The sequence below is a fragment of the Periplaneta americana genome, chromosome 11, assembly GCF_040183065.1.
Source record: "Periplaneta americana isolate PAMFEO1 chromosome 11, P.americana_PAMFEO1_priV1, whole genome shotgun sequence".
Classification (NCBI taxonomy): domain Eukaryota; kingdom Metazoa; phylum Arthropoda; class Insecta; order Blattodea; family Blattidae; genus Periplaneta; species Periplaneta americana.
The window spans coordinates 1,482,272-1,490,000 of record NC_091127.1 but is presented as its reverse complement, the minus strand read 5'-3'; the positions used below and the strand labels follow the sequence as shown (position 1 = coordinate 1,490,000).

General features: G+C 39.0%; 1 protein-coding gene across 2 annotated transcripts in view; it reads right to left on the bottom strand.

The window, feature by feature from the left end:
* SerT (Serotonin transporter) overlaps positions 1-7,191 on the bottom strand; it is a 369,951-nt gene extending 362,760 nt beyond the window's left edge. For both annotated transcript variants that reach the window (XR_011334757.1, XM_069838824.1), the window contains exon 1: positions 7,069-7,191. The gene's annotated coding sequence lies outside the window, so the exon portion shown is untranslated. The remainder of the gene's footprint in view (positions 1-7,068) is intronic.
* Between the last annotated feature and the right edge of the window lie 538 nt (positions 7,192-7,729).

Here is a 7,729-nt window from a genome sequence, read left to right as displayed (position 1 = left end):
GCCTTAAGGCCCATTCACAATGAAAATTAAACATAACCGTAACATAAACACAGAAGTTTGCGCCCAGGCTACCAAATGGGATCATTCACTATAATTCACATAAGCATTGACATAAACATTACCGTAAGACGTTAACATGGAAGTCTGCAAACTCCAAACTTTCATGCTTATGCTTACGTGATTTGCAAACAGAACACAATCGTGGAGCGCTGAAGTATACGACAGAATATGAGGAAATGGCGTCGTTGTTATGTTTCCATGGTTACCAAGTATGTTTCCTGTTATGTTTCCATCGTGAATGATGGTATGACTTTTTGATTTTACCGTGACGTTTATATTCTTAAGTTAACGCTTACGTTATGTTTAATTTTCATTGTGAATGAGCCTTTGCAATTCCAATCGAGCTAGGTCAATATTTAATTGTTGTAAATAAGCTAATATGATTATATGAGATTATGAGCCATCTGCATGAAGCCTTGCCGATGTTACGACAGCTGATAGCTGACGAGTGGAATTTGTAATTCCTTTTTTACGCTTGCGAGATTAATCTAAACTGTACATTTTATGAATGAATAGCTTCCTCTGCACAGAACTACTCTTACTTTAAACAAATTCATTGAATTCGAAATCAAAATTTTAACAGGTTTTTTAAGAACACTGTCCGCTAAGGAAAAATGTTATTACGAGTTAATTTCATGCTGCAAATACTCAAAAACCATGTCAATCACCATGAAAATCTTAAAACTTAAATCACACCTAAATACGTGCAAACTGTCTGCTTGTTCTCGTAGAAAACATGCTAAATGTATGTGATGTATTTTAAAAAAGGAGCTCGCAAGTTACTAAAACATGTCAATTTGTCATTTAACCAATCATTCAATTAGGCTACTAAGGAAGGAATAAAACCATAATTAGCCTATATATTCCGTATTATTTTACTCATCGTCTTCAGACATGCGCTGTAAATAATGTATAAGCTACTTAAGTGGGGCTTAACGCATATTATAAAAATTAACTTCAGAAGGAGCCACCGGCGTAGCTCTGTCGGCTAAGGCGCTTGCCTGCCGAATCGGAGTTGGGTTCGGGCGCGGGTTCGATCCCCGCTTGGGCTGATTACCTGGTTGGGTTTTTCCGAGGTTTTCCCCAACCGTAAGGCAAATGCCAGGTAATCTATGGCGAATCCTCGGCCTCATCTCGCCAAATACCATCTCGCTATCACCAATCTCATCGACGCTAAATAACCTCGTAGTTGATACAGCGTCGTTAAATAACCAAGTAAAAAAAAACTTCAGAAGGAGCCAAATCGTCACTTAATACGTCAGACGAGGCCCTTCAGCTAGCAGGCCAGTCTTCGAACTCCGGCATGCCAGTGAAATTTGTGGTGGAAAAAGATTATGATTTATTTAACGACGCTCGCAACTGCAGAGGTTATATCAGCGTCGCCGGTGTGCTGGAATTTTGTCCCGCAAGAGTTCTTTTACATGCCAGTAAATCTACTGACATGAGCCTGTCGCATTTAAACACACTTAAATGCCATCGACCTGGGCCGGGATCGAACCCACAACCTCTAGCATAGAAGGCCAGCGCTATACCGACTACGCTACCGAGGCCGACTTTTTGTGGTGAACAAAGCAACTCTGGAGGATCTTGCTCCACGTACTTCGGTTTTCCTGACAATCCATACCACCACTCCTATATTTCATTATTATATCAACGCCCTCGGGATGTGTGACAGTCTGACAAATCCGTACAGGTTAATTAATTTTTAAAATGTGAGCGAGAAATGGCGTGACGCATTCCATCAGGACAAAGCCTTCCTACGTGCCGTCAACGTACGACACAGAACCCAGAGCTCTGCGTCGAGAGTAAAGGCCCATTCACAATGAAAATTAAACGCAAGCGCAACATAAACGCAAGACCTTGGACCCGTGTTATTTAATGAAAGCATTCACAATGAAATACGTAAGCGCAAACGCTAAAATAAACGCAAGAAAAGTTTGCAAACTCCAAACATTTGCGCTTGCGTTTATGTTATTTTGAAACAAAACACGATCGCAGAGCGCTCTTTTTACTAACACCATCTGTTGGCTGTTTCTACAAACCGCATTTTTCATCAAATCCTGCTTCAGAACGTTCCAAATAAATAATTTTCTTTTGCTACGGAATGATTTGATGAAATATTAATTACTTTGTATCAAGAACAGCGTTGTCTTTATAAGAGACGTATTACAAAGGCAATGCAACTTGCATGAACATAAATTGTACAGATGAATGGTCACTTATGTAATTTGTTGCAATTTATATAGTTTCGTAATATATAGACGACTTTTCATCAGATAATCCAGTAGGCAGTGTCTACACATAACCTTTCCACGTTAATTCTAGGAGGCCGTGCTAAGTTCTAGCGTTAACGCTTACGTTTTCATTGTGAATGGTATCACGTCTTTATGTCTTGCGCTAACGTTGCGGTAACGTTGCGTTTTCATTGTGAATGGACCTTAAGCCATTCTATGGATTGTGTGGCACTTGGTCGGGTTTGAACCCGCCAACCTCGGACCCAGTGGTCAACATGGTACCCGCCATACTACCGAGGACAACATGATTATTATTATTATTATTATTATTATTATTATTATTATTATTATTATTATTATTATTATTACTTTAGAGCAGATAGAAAAGCAAAATATAGACTAGAATGGTGCAGATATAGAACGGCGCTGACGATCTCGATTTCTCATTTTGTCGAGGAAATTATGGACGAACTCAATCTTGGAAACAACGCAAGTAACACACCTCAAGACTTAAAGACATTACGCAAAACAGAAACGAACGGGTACCGGAAAGTACTGGGTGGCGTCCAGCTGTACGAAGTGAACTGAATAACATCCAGATTGTAGGTGCACAACGGCGAAAACGCATCGCAGCGTATGAAGTCACGATCGTGATTTCGAATCCAGCCTGGGGCATGGATAGCGGCTTTTACTTTTTTCAATATATTGTCTCAGTTGGAGGCTTTGCATTATACTGACCCCCACAACGAGACTGGAGTCCGTTTAAGAAATATGGCAGACTCGAAAATTCTAGAAACTTTTTTGACAGACGCTCTTCAAGGACTACAAGTGTCATAAAAAAACAACATAAGAGCTGCTCAGCAGCCCTCGCTATCCAATTACTACGCATATGGATTTGATTTTACCTGAAATATAGGTTTATACAGGGACATAATTTTATTTTTACTTCAATTTTTATTGTACCTGAGTTTTTTAATGTACTTCACTTCCACCCCTTCTACTAATGAAGTTCAACCGTCCTCCACAACAGATCCAATACCGCATATAGTCATAGCAAACAGTACGTTCCAAAAATATGTTCGCGTTTTCCAGTGACGAAAGAGCTTTCAATATTGAATCATTTTCGCACAGGTACTGTCGTCCATTTGCCTACGTCGTATCCCGGTTTCCCCCACCAGCTTTTATTCGCCAGCTAGTGGCTGGGCTGAATTAGCTCTTTTCTGAAAACATTAATTTCTGTTAGGAATTGGACGTCTACGTAATATTATACAACTGTTTAAAATAACTTAAATAAAATGGCCTCGTTAATTAACTGTCACGTGATTTCCTCCCTTTCTACGACCCTACGACATAACCACTTGGACGGACAGTAGATAGTATGTGTGAGTAATTTTATTTTTTTCGGATCGGGCAGAAGTGAAGATTGAATTTACAGTACGTAAGGTACTCTTTTATAGAGTAGGTACAGAATTATTTCAACATGAGTTACTAGTACGAAGAACGAAACTGGTAATTGGAATTAGGTACAATAGTCTATAGTGCAATAATATGCACATTAGAACTGAAGCCTGTATCGAAATGCACGGCCACCATTTTCAAAAATGTGTTTAAATATCCATATTATGATTATTTTTTAACTTAATTCTCTAGGGGAGAGTCGGGTAGTACCGGACATCGGGTAATATCGGACAGTGAGTTTCTTTCATCTACCACACGATGATAGTACCTGATTGACATGGTTACGTTTCTGTGATGTCGCATAGAGAAACGAGACCATATCATTTAGGTACTACCATATAGTGGTAGATGAAAAAAACGCACTGTCCGATACTACCCGATGTCCGATACTACCCGACTCTCCCCTATATTGTACGCTAATGTGCTGTAGACAGTATAATATACACTGCATAATGAATACGTCCACATGGACAGCTCAGTTCGTGAGTAAAAACTCTCATTGTTAATACTGTACTGTATTTTGATTAAACAAAGACCTAATGAAAATTATCAAACTCAAAAGCGCGATATTTCCTAGTTTACGTAAATGGATGAAGTACTTTTCTTCCTTCCTATACCTAGTAAAGTGATTTGTTTGTATATTACGCCAGTATCATCGAAGGGGGTAGCAAACGGTGTTGATCCAGAGGTATAGCGAAGTTAATATTAAAAATGTTAGTAAAAATAAAATGATGTCCCTGTATAAGGAACAACTGCCCCTTCTTATGACAACGATTCTGTCTATCTTCAATTGTTTGTTTAAATGATTCCTTCAACAATAACAACAGCAGTGCGGTCATAACATTGCCCACTTTCCTCCATTTGACCACATCTCTACTGCAAAACATCCCGACGAAATGCTGGGGATGTGAACATAGCTTGTCTCAACACTGACGGTACAAACACGTGCAGATTAGTCTTCAAATTTATAATTTTAATGAAGCAGATAGCGTACTGTTCTTAATTAGTGAGTACGCAACAATACGCAGCTTCTTTTGTTTTTATCAAACATCGCTCTTCGATCAGCCGCATATGAAAACTTTACGGAAACTTCAGACTACGAGAAACATGCTCGTCTATGCTGTTCCTTTCGTATATTATAAGTGAATTCTCAATCTAGAAAAGCACCCGTTCTAACAATTTGGTTATAAATAATCGTTTTATTGCCACGAAAAAGTAGAAAGCTAATAAATTCTTCAGTAATTTAATACCGATTAAATGTATTGCAAATTACACTCACCTTAGTTTTTTAATAGATTAAAGATATTTTTATTGCTGAGACCCGTTTATGTGGCATGATGTAATAGCAGTAATTTTCCTTTCTCGTTATAAGGTATGCTAAAATAAATTAATTTAATTTGTCTAAAATTCCCAGTTATATTAGAAAAGTCATGGAAGTATTTTATTAAATACACATCAGTCTGCAGAGAGAGCCACCAGTCTGCAGATATGAAATAAAAACACAGATTCCATTTCAGGGTTAGAGTTGCATGCGGAGTAATAGCAGCTAGACGTAATGTTTATGTTTCTGAATAGAAAAAGACGTAATGACTTTCTATGTGGACCTGCCCATTTGTGAACTCAAGACACTCATATCACTTTTTTAAAGGAAAGAAATGTTCGCTAATTATTTATTTTAGCGTTACCAGTACCGTATTTGCCTTCTGTTTATATAAGTAATTGAACAAGTGGTGAACGGCATAATAAATAATGGGGTACGTGAACGTTGTGAAAGGTCAGTGGAAGTAAATAGAAGTAGCTTTGTTCTTAATGTTTATCCTATCAACCTGAACCTACAACCACTGGAATAAATCATAGCCAGAGTTGCGGGCCAAGGTTATACAAGTCTATTTTGATAATAAATTCTAACCTAGTGTATTATGAGTTTAATAAATTTAAGAAAACAAACAGGCACATTATCTAATATTCATGTCCCCTTTTTTCTTTTTCTTAATTTCAATACACTATTTATTCATTCCAACTTATTTTCTGTTCTTGACTTCATTCTCTACTTTTATCTCCGTAATTATCCCTGTTTTGTAATCACTATATTGGTTTTATAGTTTGATTGAATCTTTGTAAGGTCCTTAGGACAAAATAGTTATTTATAGGAACCGCCCCCTGAACACGAGCTTGCTCAAACGGGTGTGCACTACGTAAATATTGTTTATTTATTTTGCATTTTATGTAGCAATAAATACTAAATGCGGCAAATATTATACCGCCATAAAACAAGTCGAGAAAGTGTGGTTGAAAGGGCAAACATAACCCAAACTAACGTAACCTAATTCCCGGAGAGTCAGGGGTAGTCTAAAGCATAACTGAATGAAAGTCACACCGGAAGAAATACGTACAGAAATAATCGGTATCGCTGAAGAATAATTGCGAAATGTTCCTTCGTTAAGAATAATAAAAAGTTTGTTATTTAAATTACTGGAGAATAACGCCTACAGGAAATATTGCTATATGAAATCAGATTAACTGTAATAATGCATGTACTTAACGGTATTCAAAACGTTAAAATTGTAAGTTTATCTTATAAAGATAAATCAAAACATTTCATTAGCCTTTTAAGATAATCAACTTCTATACATCAGCTCACATTCAACATCACACCGTATCTATGGTAACCGGAGTTTTTGTCCAATAAGGGACACCGTTGAGAAATCTAGATTAATCATAACAGTTCCGCCAACATATTAATCACGTACTTACAATAATGAAAACGAAAGTAAACTTCGGAGGAAAACCCGAGGACGTTTATTCTCGTAATTGGAAATGAGAGATAGTTCCCGAAAATAAGGGACTTTGGTGGCCTTAAACATAAAGATAAATCAAAACATTTCATTAGCCTTTTATGGTAATCAACTTCCATTCAACATCACACCATATCTATGGTAACCGGAGTTTTTGTCCAACAAGGAACACAGTTTAGAAATCTAGATTAATCATAACAGTTCCGCCAACATATTCATCACGTACTTACAATAATGAAAACGAAAGTAAACTTCGGAGGAAAACCCGGGGACGTTTATTTTCGTAATTGGAAATGAGAGACAGTTCCCTAAAATAAGGGACTTTGGTGGCCTTAAACATATAAAATAATCTTCTGAGCTATGTTCATAACTGTTGGAGTGAAGGCAAATAGTTTTCCTAATAACGTTAAAAAAGTTCCGACTTTTTTAAAACACGGAAATAAGTTGCAAACTGGAGAAGAGAAGTTCATTTAAGCGAGAAAGGTTTTGTGTGAGCGTTTTTCGAGATGTTGAACACTCACCGTGGTTTAGCGGCTGAGGTTGCCGGGGGCCCTAGAGCGGGGAGGCGCCGTCATGTTTGGCCCCGACGCGGTGCCTTCTGGGAGTGCAGAGCGGAGAGCGGCCAGCGCTGCCGAGGAGTCAGCCAGTACTGTTGCAGGCGGCCACCTGTCGAGGGCTAGCGCAGGCGAGGGGCGAGGGGGGCGAAGCACAACAACAAAGTTTGCACCGCGACGCCTCGCCGTCTTTTCATGTCGGCTTCGTCCCTCCTCGGCGGAGTTCGCCGCTTCCTTCTCCGCCCTCATCACTCAAGGGAGTTGTTGTCACGTGCCGCCCGATGCGCGCTCGGACTCGATTTCATTGTCCACAAGGACGCCGCTCGAAACTTGCCAGAGATTTTTCTTCCTGTTTTACGGCTCAACGTAAACCCAACGAAATATTTACGCCCACAATAAACACCTGCAGCCAACCTGCGTGCATGCAATGCTTTAACGTTGTATGGAAACACGGTCGTGGGTTGGAATCCCAACTACGACATACTGTAGACCAGGAGTCGTCATCTCAGTGCACTATGGTGCAGGCACAGTTTGCTCGATGCTCACTTCTATCCCTTAAGCTACGGTTTCGCTACGACGATCTTCGTCGAACGAACATCGCTGACGATTGAAATCGCCAGCGGTCATC